Source organism: Sphaeramia orbicularis, chromosome 1, assembly GCF_902148855.1.
Source record: "Sphaeramia orbicularis chromosome 1, fSphaOr1.1, whole genome shotgun sequence".
Classification (NCBI taxonomy): Eukaryota; Metazoa; Chordata; class Actinopteri; order Kurtiformes; family Apogonidae; genus Sphaeramia; species Sphaeramia orbicularis.
The window spans coordinates 37,714,071-37,730,313 of NC_043957.1; the positions used below are offsets into that span (position 1 = coordinate 37,714,071).

General features: G+C 35.5%; 1 protein-coding gene across 1 annotated transcript in view; it reads left to right on the top strand.

Moving 5' to 3' along the window:
* The window catches only part of usp43a (ubiquitin specific peptidase 43a), a 211,892-nt gene that overhangs the window by 123,258 nt on the left and 72,391 nt on the right, over window positions 1-16,243 (top strand). The gene's annotated exons all lie outside the window — the stretch shown is intronic.

The window sequence follows — 16,243 nt, forward strand, 5'->3', positions numbered from 1 at the left end:
TTTTAAGAGACTGATAAAAATTCTGCACATTTTTCACACTCGTCTATTTCCTTTTTCTCTCTGTAAACTGTCAGTATTGTGACACTTAAAATATTCTTGCAGTATAAAACTTTTTGGAGCTCAGGGTTTTTACATATTCTCCATTAAATTTCTCAATGAAACTTTATGAAAACTGAAAAAAAGGTCTACATAGATGGATCTAGCACTTCTATGAGATCACACATCTTGTTCAGTTCAATTAAAGGGTACCTGTAGTGAATTTTCATTGCTAGCTATTTCAAAAGATCCACTTATCCTATCAGTCCATGTAAATAATAGTTGTAAAATGCAGTTTGTCATCTTTTCATGGTCACCAGATATGATCCATTTGAACATTCAGAGGCTCTGTAGTGAATGTGGAAACACCGTCATCTTCTTCAACATTGATTCACCAGTAAAACCCATGGAGTTTAATCAATAACAATGGATCGAGACACTGTGGTTTATGTTTACTTAATGATAGGTTTTACTGCAAAAGTCACTTTTTCTACAGTTTTCTCGCTTTCTGATATAATAATCCTCAACTTTAATTTGAGCTTTTTTGAACATTTATATGATCAATGAATAAAATATAGGAAAATACCTGATTTTCACTTAAAAAACAGAAAATGCAGAAGAAAGTTAATAATGATGATGATGATAATAATAATAATAATAATAATAATAATAATAATAATAATAATAACTGTAATAATAATAATTACTTTTTGCCTCCTTGACTTTTCATTTCTATGTTATGTTGTGCAAAGAAGTCAATTTTTAGCAATCAGGAAGCTTGCACAATTTCCAAATTCGGAATAAATCAGTAAAAAAAATAAATAAATAATAATAATAATAATAATAATGGTAAATGGTGATAAATCACTTAAGAAAGGTTAAACGGAGTGAAAGTCACAAAAGTAGCACTGGGTCTTTATGGGTTGAGACAGGAAAAGATGCCTTAGTGCAGAAAAACAAAAAAATACTCCCTGACCATTCACAGGGCAGCTCTTTCCCCTCTGCTTGGGTTCATAATTTAAAACAACCTGAAGAGAAAGAAAATGTAAAGAAATGGGGTGTGTCTACAGTGCTACTCTGATCATCACAACTTTCAAATCTGAAGAGATTTTTTATCTGTTACAGACCCCACACATGAAGATTAAAAATAAGGCAGGTTTTGATTGTACAGTGTGTGGTGTGCTCCAATAATCTTAACACACTCATAATGATTCCGTCCCACCACTGATCTAGAATCTAGTCCCCTAAGCCTGAAATCTCATGTGATCAAAAGTAATCTAACAAAACAGAAGAAGAAACATAGCAACAATCAGAAAAAACAACACGCAACATGGAGGAGGACATAAGAGAGGAGGGAATGATGGTGTTCCTGGGACTATTTTTGATGTAAAAATCCAGAATTTCTGAGGTCCACTGAACTTTATGTTTCAGGTCAGCCATGCTTGTTTTTATTTTTGTCTCTGGTTAAGTTTCATTCTGTCGTCCACATATAATTATTATAGGTAATTCATTTATCAGACAGGGGTAGTTGTTCGCAAATTCTCCCTGCTGTCTGACCAATCCTCCTGAGCAACCTGTATGACACGTCACAGCAACATGATGTGAAGCTTTTGACGAAGGCTACAGGAAGTAGCTAAAACTAATAAGGATGGTAAAAAAATAACTACCCGTCTGATAAATGGATTACCTATAATATTTATTTATGTCTGCTTCCTTGTTCCTCAGTCAGCTTGCTTCTTGACTGGCTTCATTCCGTTCACGTCTCAATTCACTGAGTCATGACTCTGGAGTTGTCTGCTTTCCACACACACATGAAGATTTTTGGTCGTAAATGTTGAACAAGTTTAATTGTCGGCCCGGACCCATTTTGAAGCCGATTATCGGGACAAATTCACTCTTAACACACCTCAGGATAATCTTATAAGACATAAAATAATCTGGTGTTTGCTGTCCTTGGTTGGGAAGGGGGAAATTAGGACAAAAACAGCCTGATTATTCTTATATGTGTACCCTGCTTAAGAGAAAAAACAGGTCATGTGCTGTTTTGTGGTACAACTTTTAGCAATGACTGTGAAAGAAACAAAACTTGAAATGGGGTAAGTACAAGCAAAATACACTGAACGATTTCCAACATTTAATGAAACAAAGTAGTGTTGTTATAGCTGAAGAAGGCAGTATCAGGTGTATGTGGTTCCCCTGCAGTCACCTGTCTAATCTGTCATTTCGCTGTTGGCAGAAAGCTCAGGTGCTCAGTTGTTGTCGGGGGCTTTTGTGGTCAGACGGTTGTTTGCTGCCAGGACCTCTCATTTGCGCTCTTCTTTGTCCAAGGCTAAACCCACTGCCCCTGTGGGTATTTTTCATCAGGTGTCTGCATTCCACTGGGAGGGCTCACTCATTGGGTCCAGAGGCACTTAGGAGATCTGTCATATTTGATATGTATGTGGCCAAAATTCTCTTAGGTTGTTTTTTTTTATATATATATATATACACATTCAAGGTCAAGGTTACTTTATTTATACCCGTAGGTAGATTTGTTTTGCAGTCTAGGTGATTGCCTTGGCGTTACAACAACACATACATTGAACATTCAAGACAGGCACTTGATCACACTTACAGACAGGACAAAAAGACAGGACAAAAAGCACTCAATGTTCCACCATTCATCTGTATAGCAGCATGGATAAGTAAAAGAATAAAATAAATAAGATCAAATAAATAAAAACAAGATGCAATAAAACACAATAAAAACCAGAAAAGATAAAATAAAAAACAATCTGGGATAAAAACCAGGATAAGAACATAACATTAAAAAATGTAAAAATTTGAAGTCACAATAATAACTAATAGAGCAAAGAAATGGAATAAATAACTAAAAAAGTTAGTAAAGTGCAATGTCACTGTTTCTTATTGAGCTCAGTGACGGCGACAGGAACAAAGCTATTTTTATAACACTGTGTCCTGCACCTTGGGACTAAGAACCTCCGTCCAGAGGAAAGGAGTTGAAATTCACCTCGTAAAGGATGGGAGTCATTGTTAAGAACTGATGAAGCCATCCTCTGTACCTGTTTAGTGTACAGGGAGGCGGGACAAGACTGGGACTCACCAATCAGGCGACTGGACCTTCTCACTATTTGATTTAGTGAGTTTCTCTCTGCAACTGAGGTCTGACCGAACCACGCCACCAGACAAAAAGATAAAACAGACTCAATAAAAGAACGATAAAACAAAGTTAAAATGGTTCGGTCAATGTGGAAGTGTGCCAGTTTCCTAAGGCAGTGGAGACGCTGAACAAGAACAAGAAGTTATGCCAAAGATGCCAATGTATAGACATATTAACTGAATATATTCATAATGATATTCAGAATGATTTATGTGACCACTAAAGGGAGTAGTGAGTCACTCTGTTGGTCTCCAATGGTGAGGAAAAGTAACACCACTAGGCCTTTGAGCAAACTGTCAGAAAATAATGAGATGGGATGAGAACCACTAAGAAACAACTTTGACAGTCAAAGAAAGTGACAAAGTGATAAAAGCTAAACGCACTGTTGTTGTTTCCACCACTGGACACAGCTGTAAATGAAAAGAACTGAGTTTGATGATGAAATTACAATGTTTCTTCTACACTGATTAGTTTGATTATGAGGCTTATGAAGATATAAAGTTATTATGTGATGTTATTATCTTAGTTAAATTAGTCATTTGTTGATCCACGGTTCAGACTAAACTGTGACAGTTCTGACCTTGTTTGGACGATTCCAAACAGATCTTTAGTGCAGATATCGACAACACAAACCATAGAGAAAACTGAGATCATTTTTGGATTTACTGTGGCTGTTGTAAGTCTAAAAACAGAACTAAGTCAACAGAGCTATAACATCAGCTACTGTATGAAGATAATAAGACAGTTTTATTTTGATCAATGTGAAAATAACCAGCTGTGATTTTTTTGTTTGAGGAAGAAAACTTGATGATTGCAGGAAAAAAAATGTAAGCAAAGCACTTTAGGGTTTGTACACATTTTCAAGGTCAAATTCAAGCTCTTTTCAAAAACTTTCAAGCACCTTATTGTTGGGGTAAAATGCATATCTACAGGAATACATATACTCATGATTATTTTTTTCATATAAAAATCATATAAAAATTCTCTCTCAGGTTGTTTATTTTTTTTGCATTGGTTATGAACAAGAAGTTATGCCAAATATGCCAATGTATAGACATATTATAATTATAATTAATTATAAATAAGTTTGCAGAGGCTCAAGGTAGCCTGTAATGATGCATTGAGGTTGCTACTTCATGTCCCTCGGTGGTATAGTGCCAGTCAACTGTTTGTGACCACAGGAGTGCCAACTTGTGAGGCACTATTAAGACAGTTGATGTTTAGTTTTATGTGTCGTCCTGGATGAATCAGAGAACCACATTATAGAAGCTCTAGTTAGCCCCCTGAAAAGCTGCTATCGTTTTACCTCTAAACTGAGACGGCATTGGTGCAATAGTTTGTATATTTTATAATGTGCTTAATTTTTTTCATCTCCTTTTTATTCTTTTTTATCCTTTTTATTTTATTTATTCTGTATGTTGTGTGTTTGTGGTTTATGGACCTGTGTCTGCAATAAAGTTTATTGTTATTATTATTATTATTATTATTATTATTATTATTATTATTATTATTATTATATTAACGGAATATATTCATAATGACCGTCTGACTGATTCATGTGACCACTAGAGGGAGTAGTGAGTCACTCTGTTGGTCTCCAATGTTGAGGAAAACTAACACCACTGGGCCTTTGAGCAAAGTGTCAGAAAATAATGAGATGGGATGAGAACCATTAAGAAACACTTAAAATCTAAACGCACTGTTGTTTCCACCACTGGACACAGCTGTAAATGAAAAGAATGGAGTTTGATGATGAAATTGCAATGTTTCTTCTACACTGATTCATTTGATTATGAGGCTTATGAAGGTATAAAGTTATTATGTGATGTTATTATCTTTGTTAAATTAGTCATTTGTTGATCCACGGTTCAGACTAAACTGTGACAGTTCTGACCTTGTTTGGACAATTCCAAACAGATCTTTAGTGCAGATATTGACAACACAAACCATAGAGAAAACTGAGATCATTTTTGGTTTTATTGTGGCTAAAAACAGAACTAAGTTAACAGAGCTATAACATCAGCTACTGCATGAAGATAATAAGACAGTGTTATTTTAATCAATGCGAAAATAACCAGCTGTGACTTTTTGTTTGAGGAAGAAAACTTGATGATAGCATAAAATAATGTAAGCAAAGCACTTTCAGGGTTTGTACACATTTTTCAAGGTCAAATTCAAGCCCTTTTCAAAAACTTTGAAGTGTCATTTTCTAATTTTTCCCAGCACAGCACCTTATTGTTTGGGTAAAATACATATCTACAGCAATACATATACTCATGATTATTTTTTTTTTCACTTTTTACCACAGTGATGTACATTGTGTTGTACTATAAATAAATAAAAATGTTTATTATTATTATTATTATTATTATTATTATTATTATTATTATATTAACGGAATATATTCATAATGACCGTCTGACTGATTCATGTGACCACTAGAGGGAGTAGTGAGTCACTCTGTTGGTCTCCAGTGTTGAGGAAAACTAACACCATTGAGCCTTTGAGCAAACTGTCAGAAAATAATGAGATGGGATGAGAACCACTAAGAAACAACTTTGACAGTCAAAGAAAGTGACAAAGTGATAAAATCTAGAAACACTGTTGTTGTTTTCAGCTGTCAATGAAAAGAATGGAGTTTGATGATGAAATTATAATGTTTATTCTACACAGATGAGTTTGATTATGAGGTTTAAGGAGGTGTAAAGTTATTATGTGATGTTTTTATCTTTAAGTTCACTGTTTCTTGATCCAGGGTTCTGACTAAACTGTGCCAGTTCTGACCTTGTTTGTATTGACGAGACAAACCAAACTGAGGTGAGTTAAGGTTTTACTGTGGCTTTTTTATGTCAAAAAACAGAGCCAACCTAAAAGACTTATAATGTAAACTATCAGCTGACGTAGCATTTGACAATTATAAGACACAGTGTTATTTTGACTGCCAAAATAAAATGTCAAAATAAGCAGCTATGAGTTTTAGTTTGAAGAAGAAAACCTGATGATACCATAACAAAGACGTGTAAATAATGCGTTATACTTCATTCAGTGACCAATACAGTCTGTGGATACATAGCATTGATTTGTTTGTGGTTTTAGGAGTCATGACTACGTTCCAGTACATGACTTCCCTCTGCTGTATAATCCTATTAAAATAAAGCGCTTGTGTGTTTGTGTAAATAATGCAACCACTCAGCAGTGCTACCTTATAGACCCTCTTATTCAGCCGCTTGAACTGAAGAAGAAATATGAGATCATCCTTCAGTGTTGAGGCTGATCATACTCTGTTCCATTTATTCGTGCAACTTTTGAAATTAATCCTTGGAAAAGAAAGTGATACCATCTACGTGCCTGTGTAAAACTAATTATACTTTTACATACTTTGCCCTCTACATATCACCTTCCCTAAAATCTCAAAAACACTCTTTCTTCTTCTCTGTTCTGGTTTGTTTTCTTGTGTTTTCAGAAAAGAGACACAGATAGTAGTGATGATAAGTAGAGTTGCAGGGGGATGAGAGTAAAAGATAAAACAAAGAAAAAGAAACAGAGAATGGTGAGAGGTGAAGACGGAAGTGGATGGAAAGGAGAGTCAGTGCCAGAAGAGGTGGAGTGTTTTCCTTCAGGGCTGAGCTGTTTAATTAACGCTGCCGCACTCCCCACCTCCAATCGTAAAAGCAATTTCTGCTTCTCTTGTTCTTTCTCTACAGCTCTGTCTCTCTCTTTATCCATCTACTTCCTGCAGATTACTCAGATTCACTTCACTTCCACTGTTTATCTGTTAATTAAAAACTGAGAGATTTTACTGATTGGCTCACGTATGACACTGTCACAAAAACAACAAATGGTTTGATATCGCACTAATTAATCACTCACTCACTCTTCCTCATGACTGAATCAAGTCATTGTATGTCTTTTATTCCCCTCGGTAAAGACTTTCTTTAAAGCAGTACTATGTAGTATTAATATTCCAAACTCTTCCAAAACCACTAATTTATTAACACTATGTACAGGGGTTGGACAAAATAATGGAAACACTTTCACCTCAAGATGATAATGCCCCAATCCATACAGCTAGAATTGTTAAAGAATGGCATGAGGAACATTCTAACGAAGTTGAGCATCTCGTATGGCCGGCACAGTCCCCAGACCTCAACATTATTGAGCATTTATGGTCAGTTTTAGAGATGCAAGTAAGACGTCGATTTCCACCGCCATCGTCTCTAAAAGAGTTGGAGGGTATTCTAACTGAAGAATGGCTTAAAATTCCTTTGGAAACAATTCACAAGTTGTATGAATCAATACCTCGGAGAATTGAAGCTGTAATTGCCGCAAAAGGCGGACCTACACCATATTAAATTATATTTTGTTGATTTTTTAAGGTGTTTCCATTATTTTGTCCAACCCCTGTATGACTCACTTAATAAAGTATAAAGTCAGGGTTCGTTCAGGGTGCTTGAAATCCTTGAAAATGCTAGAATTTTAATGTTGTGTTGCAATTCTAACTCCATGATGTGATTTATTTATTCATTTTTAATATTAAAGCTGCTTACAGAGAGGTGATACATATTGAAAAAAAAGTGCTCCTGAAGAATACCAAGTGGCTTCCCTTTTTTTGGATAAAACGTGTTTTCATTTAATTTCTAAACTTTTTGCTATTTTGAAACATTTTTATTTATTTATAGTACAACACAATGTACATCACTGTGGTAAAAAGTGAAAAAAAAAAATCATGAGTATATGTATTGCTGTAGATATGTATTTTACCCAAACAATAAGGTGCTGTGCTGGAAAAATTTGAAAATGACACTTGAAAGTTTTTGAAAAGGGCTTGAATTTGACCTTGAAAAATGTGTACAAATCCCGAAAGTGCTTTGCTTACATTATTTTATGCTATCATCAAGTTTTCTTCCTCAAACAAAAATCACAGCTGGTTATTTTCGCATTGATTAAAATAACACTGTCTTATTATCTTCATGCAGTAGCTGATGTTATAGCTCTGTTAACTTAGTTCTGTTTTTAGCCACAATAAAACCAAAAATGATCTCAGTTTTCTCTATGGTTTGTGTTGTCAATATCTGCACTAAAGATCTGTTTGGAATTGTCCAAACAAGGTCAGAACTGTCACAGTTTTGTCTGAACCGTGGATCAACAAATGACTAATTTAACAAAGATAATAACATCACATAATAACTTTATATCTTCATAAGCCTCATGATCAAACGAATCAGTGTAGAAGAAACATTGTAATTTCATCATCAAACTCAATTCTTTTCATTTACAGCTGTGTCCAGTGGTGAAAACAACAGTGCGTTTAGATTTTAAGTGTTTCTTAATGGTTCTCATCCCATCTCATTATTTTCTGACACTTTGCTCAAAGGCCCAGTGGTGTTAGTTTTCCTCACCATTGGAGACCAACAGATTGACTCACTATTCCCTCTAGTGGTCACATGAATCAGTCAGACTGTCACTATGAATATATTCATTTAATGTCTCAATAATCAATACATTGGCAGCTTTGGCATAACTTATTTTTGTTCATAAACAATGTGTAAAAAAGTAAAACAAAAAAAGTCATCAAAGTCATGTGGAAGTAAAAAAAAAAAACAAAAAAAAAAACATAACCTCAGAGAGAATTTTGCCTGCATACATATCAAATATAACACATCTCTTTGAGAGACCAGCAAAGTTTTCATCCCCATAAGAGACCAGCAAAGTGACTCACTACTCCCTCTAGTGGTCACATAAATCCCATGGACTGTCAGTGTAAACAGATTTAGTTCAAATTTCTACAATCAAATATGTTGGTGTCTTTGGCAGAACTTTATAGCTCTGTAAGACTGATGATCATTTTTGGTAATTTTTTAAATATTTGGAAGTAGAAATTTTACATGTAGCCCCTTTAAGTTCATGAAAGTCTTTTTTTAAAAATGTCTGTTTTCACTTTCTCTCTCCACCTTCGTCTCCTTTCATTTTCCCTCCTCCATCGTTCTTTTTCTGTAGCTCCTAACACCTCCCTCTATCAGAGTCTCCTCCTCTGTCCATCGCTGAAATGGACAGAAGAGGAGGTGAGAATGAGAGTTTGACAGGAGGTTCTCACAGGAGACTTAGGAGATGTGTCTGAAATAACCTTCCTTGCCATGCATGACATATTACACACTAGTGCTTTTTCACTTGTCAAGCTTAAGCTATTTTTAGAACATAGACGATTATACAACTGGTTTCTCTTCTTCAAGGGTCATGACCTTCCTTTTCCTTCTCTAATCTCATGTATTCTGTTTTAAAGCAGAATACATCTTCTGTCAAGATTATGCCAAAAATTTGTCAAACTCCTCAAGTATTAAAATTAAAATGTTAATGGAAGATAAGACAGGAGGCTGTGGCGTCCAGTGACCAAAGAGCTGGCGGTTCAAATCCTGTAGGGTCTGGCAGCGCCTTGCATGGAGGTAGCCATCGACTGGTGTATGAGTGTGTGTGTGTGTGTGTGTGAATGGGTGAATGTGAGGCCTTGTAAAGCACTTTGAACACCATGAAGGTGTATAAAATATAAGTGCAGTCCATTTACCAAGAGTTCCATTTAAATCGATGTCTGTTAAATCATTCTTTATTGTTAAATTTTTTTAAAACTATGATAATGTAGCTTATGACTTACTACTAGTCTTATATGGAAGTCCTCATATCTACAGTTTTAGGATTTGGGTGTCTATGGCATTAACCCTTTCATGCATGAATTATCAGAACCTTAGTCAATGTTTTTTTCTTGAGTGTTTTTATTCCTCTTTAGGCATGAAAAAAACAATACAAATGATTTTTTTTTCTTTATGAACCTATTTTTCGTGGAGTCAAAAAAATGTCCACTCAACTGGACACCATGTGTTTAATTTTTGAAGCAAAGAAACATGTATTTAAAACTCATCATCAGAAAGTGATATACTGTGTAAAAACTATGAAATAAAAACATTTTTAATGCCGCTAATTGCTAAATTGCTAATGTTTTGTCACATTTTATCATACTCTAATATTAGCTATTATTCATTTCATGGAGATAAAATCGTCCTGAGACTCAGGAATTTGGCAGTTTTAGCTTTTTTACGCTAAAAAATTGTCTTGATTGAAAACTGCATAATGCAACAGTTTTTTCAGATACATTTTTAAAATAATTTTTATTTATTGATTGATTTTTTTAAATGGAATGTCCTTTGTAATGCACAGCATTTTTTAAGTAAAACTGTCAAACTTTTGTCCCCTACAGAGGACAACATGCATTGCTGGGTCTCAGGAGGATATGCAAAAAAAAAAAAACTTTTTGTTTCAGAAAACTGTTAATTACAGTCTAATAAAAATTAGCAACTGATTTACCCTAAAACATGTTACTGCAGATCAGGTTTATCATGAGCAGCAAAGTTACAATAATTGTATGAATTGCAGCGTTTGGGATGGTGCATAAGCGCTTACTGTGTTGGCTGATATGCAAGTAAAACAACACAACCCATGAATATACAAGAGAACAGCTGGAGAATATGTGTCCACTGTAGTGACCACTATACATGAAAGGGTTAAAAAAAAAAATCACCCATCTTTAAATTTTTCCTCCTTTAGTACAATTTCAGGTCCAATATAAGCTTTTGTGTCTGCTGAGACAGGCTTGGAATAACCAGTGTGTATGAGAGCTAGCTGGCCAGTGTTTCAGCTTATTTAATAAATTGTATTTAATAAAACATAACAACACATTTTTTCCTGACCAACAGCTCGACTGTAGTTGTGCTTGATAGATTGGACTAATAAGGCGGTAAACTTATTTTGATATGCAGAGAGAGAGAAAGACCTACTGCTACTACTTCAGCATCTTTATGAACCATCATCATGTGGAGCCTAATATCTAATTCTGTGTGAAAACACTACTTCATACACACTCACAAAAAAAAAAAAAAAAATCTGAATACAGGCCTTGAAGCAGTCTGATCAAACCCTTTAATTGCTGACAGACTGAACACACTACCACAGTTAAACTCTAACTGTGTGTCTTTCAGCACCACTCCCCTCTACTCAGTTTCGGTCTTTTTCCATTACACTTGAGTGTAATGGGGTCATCATAGCAAGGTGTCTGGAAACTCCTGTGACATCATTTGTATGGGACACAAGACAACACTGGAAGACTTGAGGTCACTCTCATGACTCATCCAGTTGGGCTGCACGATACTGGCAAAACTTGTGATATGTGATAAGGGTGTACAGCATTGCAGTAATGATAATATTGCGATATTTCGTGTTCACCTAAAGAAATACCACTTTCATCTACTAATGTTCCTTATCAATGTTAAAATGAGCCAATTGTTTGTATGCTGATTCAATTATTTATAATTTAAGACAAAATACTGCACTACTACAATCAGTTACACAATTCTGTCCAAGAACCTGGTGATGCTGCTACTATAGACCTTCAGACAAAAATATAGCCAAATATTTTGTCATTTTGTTCACATATAACAATGTGTAAATATCATGGCTGTATTTAACAAAAGTAACAATGACAATAACAAAAGTACTAGAGTACCACCGTGTAATAGCTTTAACAAAGCACTATTCCATTGCCTGCCTGGTTTGGTAAATACTGCATATAGAAATAAAATCTTTAAATATAAGTGTTCAGGCCTTGCCCAAAGTTGTGCTCTGAAAATATTCACATCTTTTCAATATTAATAACATATAAACTTGCATTCAACCAGCAGCAGGAGCATTGCTTCAGGGTTTTGTTTTTGTTTTTGTTTTTTTTTTTAACCAGAAAAGCTAGTATGTTAGAGTGGTAGAAAAAAACACTCTGGTACCCCATGGAGGGTAAAACAGAAAGTTAATGAAATGAAACAAGAAAATAAATTATTGCACGTCTTTGCAACATGAATATTGCACACTACGTTATCACAAAAACAATATTTTTCGATATACACTACCAGGCAAAAGTTTGGACTCACTTGGTTTTTCTTTATTTTTATGACTATTTTCATTGTAGATTCTCACTAAAGGCATCGAAACTATGAATGAACACATATGGAATTATGTAGTTTAAAAAGGTGTGACAAAACTCAGCATGTTTTATATTTTAGATTCTTCAAAATAGCCACGTTTTGCTTTTATTACTGCTTTGTGCATTCTTGGCATTCTCTTGATGAGCTTCATGAGGTAATCACCTGAAATGTTTTCCAAAAGTCTGGAAGGAGTTCCAAATGATGCTGAGCTCTTGTTGACCATCTGTGGTCCATCTCATGTCATTTAAATAAGAAGGTGAGTCCAAACTTTTGCCTGGTAGTGTATTGTACAACCCTATCATCCAGTGATGCTAACCCTAATCCTGTCCAATCAGTGGTCTGTAGTCTGTTAACATCACATTTTGGGCTCAGTGCTATTGAAAAAGCCCCAGATGAAGAACAGTTCAACAATAAACCTGTAATTACCACTTAACACCAATAAGCCCCGCTAAAGTGAAATGGAAAAACTGAGACATTGCATCTGTAAAAATGTTTTAAAAACAATAGAAATTCATTGGCTGTTAATCATAGCATTTATTTATGTGTAATGCTGAAGTGCAGTTGAGGTGGTGAGTCAGGAGGATAAATACAAACTGCTGTTTTCCTACTCAACATGCTGCGGGTACAAAATGGGACATATTGGTGATAAATTATTATAGATCAAATGATACATGCATTAACTGGATGCTCAGGAGTTTCATCCTTAATATGTTTTGTGCAGCTTTTTCATGTTTATAAGTTGCGCAGTTTTCTTGATGCGAAGGTTAACTTTAAGATCTGCTACGCGACAAGAAGAATCTGCATTGGTCAGAGTGTTAGACATGTGGACATTAGGGATGTCCCGATCCGGTCTAAAGGTCGGTATCGGCTGCTGATCTGGCATTTTTTGGAAGATCAGATTGGATTTAGCCACGAGATTGAGCCGATCCGAGCCCGGCTCTGGGGGGGTAAACAAACATCCTGCCCACTCAAATGAAAGTTTCCAAAGGTAGGGAAAGGCTGCACAGCAGTGGGAGGTTTAGAGGAAGTAGTAAAGCATCTATAAGTTTCACTGTAAGATCTGTGCGTACTCATTATGAGGTACGTACGGTAGTGGTGTGCTAGCCGGGTTTTTTCAGCCCAGACAGCGTTTCAAGGTAAGGGAAAAGTGAATGGCTTTACTGTGAACCATCTTGGAAAGGACACCCAATTCCTCAATAATATACAGAAACCTTTTAAAATAATGCTAATATTTCATGCTTCCTTTGTGTGAAAGTACTGTGGGCCTCTGCCAGACAAACAAACTCAGCACTTATAGCCCGTTTCATGTGTCAGGTGCCATAAACTCAGCCAGCGGAGCTCAACAAAGCTTTGGGCTGGGCTTTTGTGGAATTATTTAAGCCGACCTAACCCACCCTGCAAATAAACAGCCATTCTCGTTGACCCGCCCCAACCTGACCTATGAGTAACCCGCTGATCTGCGCATCACTAACGTACAGTACTCAGCGCAGCCCCATGTAATACCTTCTTCCATTTCTTTGCTCTATTTATTATTACCTCCGCCAAGGAGGTTATGTTTTTGCCAGGGTTTGTTTGTTTGTTTGTCTGTCTGTTTGTTTGTCTGTCCGTTAGTGTGCAACATAACTCAAAAAGTTATGGACAGATTTGGATGAAATTTTCAGAGTTTGTTGGAAATGGGATAAGGAAGAAATGATTAAATTTTGGTGGTGATCGGGGGTGGGGGGGCCCACAGGGGGGGCCACTGATCGTTAGTGTGCAACATAACTCAAAAAGTTATGGACAGATTTGGATGAGATTTTCAGGGTTTGTTGGAAATGGGATAAGGAAGAAATGATTAAATTTTGGTGGTGATCGGGGGTGGGGGGGCCCACGGGGGGGGCCACTGATCAGCCTTGGCGGAGGTCTGCGCTCTCCGAGTGCTTCAATTCAATTCAATTCAACTTTATTTGTATAGCCCAATATCACAACAAGGTTATCTCAAAGGCTGCTTCTAGTTATTATTGTGACTTCAAATTTTTTAAATTTTCTAATTTTATGTTGTTATCCTGGTTTTTATCCCAGATTGTTTTTATTTTATCTTTTCTGGTTTTTATTGTGTTTTATTGCATCTTGTTTTTATTTATTTGATCTTATTTATTTTATTCTTTTACTTATCCATGCTGCTATACAGATGAATGGTGGAACACTGAGCACTTTTTGTCCTGTCTTTTTGTCCTGTCTGTAAGTGTGATCAAGTGCCTGTCTTGAATGTTCAATGTATGTGTTGTTGTAACGCCAAGGCAATCACCTAGACTGCAAAACAAATCTACCTACGGGTATAAATAAAGTAACCTTGACCTTGACCTTGACCTTGACCTGGACAGACCTGTCCATAGACACGCTACAGCAGTGGTAAATATATGGCCTGTGGCGGCCTTAATTTTAAAGTAAGAGACCTTTAGGGTAAACAGCCACCTTTTGATTGAAAAGGTGGACTGATGTTTTTTCTTTCTTTCATTTGATGAACCTTATTTAAAAAGTAAAGGGTTTTTCATTTTAGGCATATGAAGTTTTATCATGTAGAAGTATATTTATTTGAGGAGATTATTTTAAAAAAAAACTCATACAAGTTTATTTTATTTCTTTGTACAAATTTATTTTCATTACAAGTTTTTTTTTTTTTAGGAGATTGTTTTTCTCATACAAGTTAATTTTATTGAAGGGATACCTCTATTTTTCATATACTTCTTTTTAAATGAATCACAATTTTTTTTAAATGTGTAATATGAAGTTAAAAATTTAAGTTGACTGGAGAGAGAAAAGGGCAACAGAGACAGAGAGTGATTGTGTGATTAAAGGGAGGTTTGGTCAAACATTACTCAAAGTCACATTTTTTTTGTATTTGGTTGTTTTTTTTTTGTTCTTTTTTTGTTTTTTCCAGTAGTATGCACTTTCGTTTTGTATATGTATTAACTTTTTACTATTTTGCAAAACTGGTGGCCTTTTCAATTTCCTTTCCAATATTCTGTTTTTGTCTGTTGCACACAAGAAGCACATTCACACAAGGCTTCAAGGCTAGTACTGACTCTGGAGTGTGTGTGTTACCTGTGTGTGTGTGTGTGTGTGTGTGTGTGTGTGTGTGTGTGTGTGTGTGTGTAAATAATGCACTTGCTTTGTGAGGGTGTTGCACCTAAGCTTTACATCTTTTCAAACATTCCTTCATGTGTGTGCATTCAGGTTTGTTTTCTATGCGTGTGCGATGTCAGAAGGTGTCAGTGATTAATTGCATGGTAGCGATCGAACAAGCATTGTTTAATTAAATCCTCTGCTAATGTCAGAGTTTATGTTTCCTGGGAGACAAGAGGTTGGGTGTTCTGTATCCCCTTCAGTTATTATCCACTCCCAGCGTGCTTGTGTGTGTGTATAACGTGTGGAGGTGTGTGGTAATTTTTTTTTACTGCTCCTCAGGGTAAATAAGAATCAAAGGGCAATTCAGTTTTAATGGAAATCTTCTGAAAATATTTCCAGAATCACATCAGATGTTGTGCCATACATTGCATTTTGTCATTTTGGCACCTGAAGCTGTTCTGTAACCTTGGTCCAAGTTAATCCTGTCTCTGAGTTTGATTCATTCAATCAAAAATTCAATAACAAAATTAACAAATAAACATGTTTTTCATAAAAAGTCCTTAAAAGGTGCATCATCATTGCCTGTCTTTGTTTCTGTTTTTAGACTTAAATCATGATTTTAACCCTGGTTTTACTATAAATGCAACGCTAAAAAAGAGCAGAAATTTAAGGAACACTTTTTCTGCCTTGACAAAAATTATTCTCCTCATTGTAAATTTGAGGTGTAAAATACTGCATAGCTTACTTTTCTGTGATTCTGTTAGTAACATAATCAGAGTCTTTTATAGATAGAAGAAATACGTTGGTTATAATTCATCATATACTTTAACAACCCTGAAATCATCCTCCCACCCCTAATAAGAACCGGTTTGTGCACAATAATCAATAATAATTATTATTATTTTTCATATATATTACTATG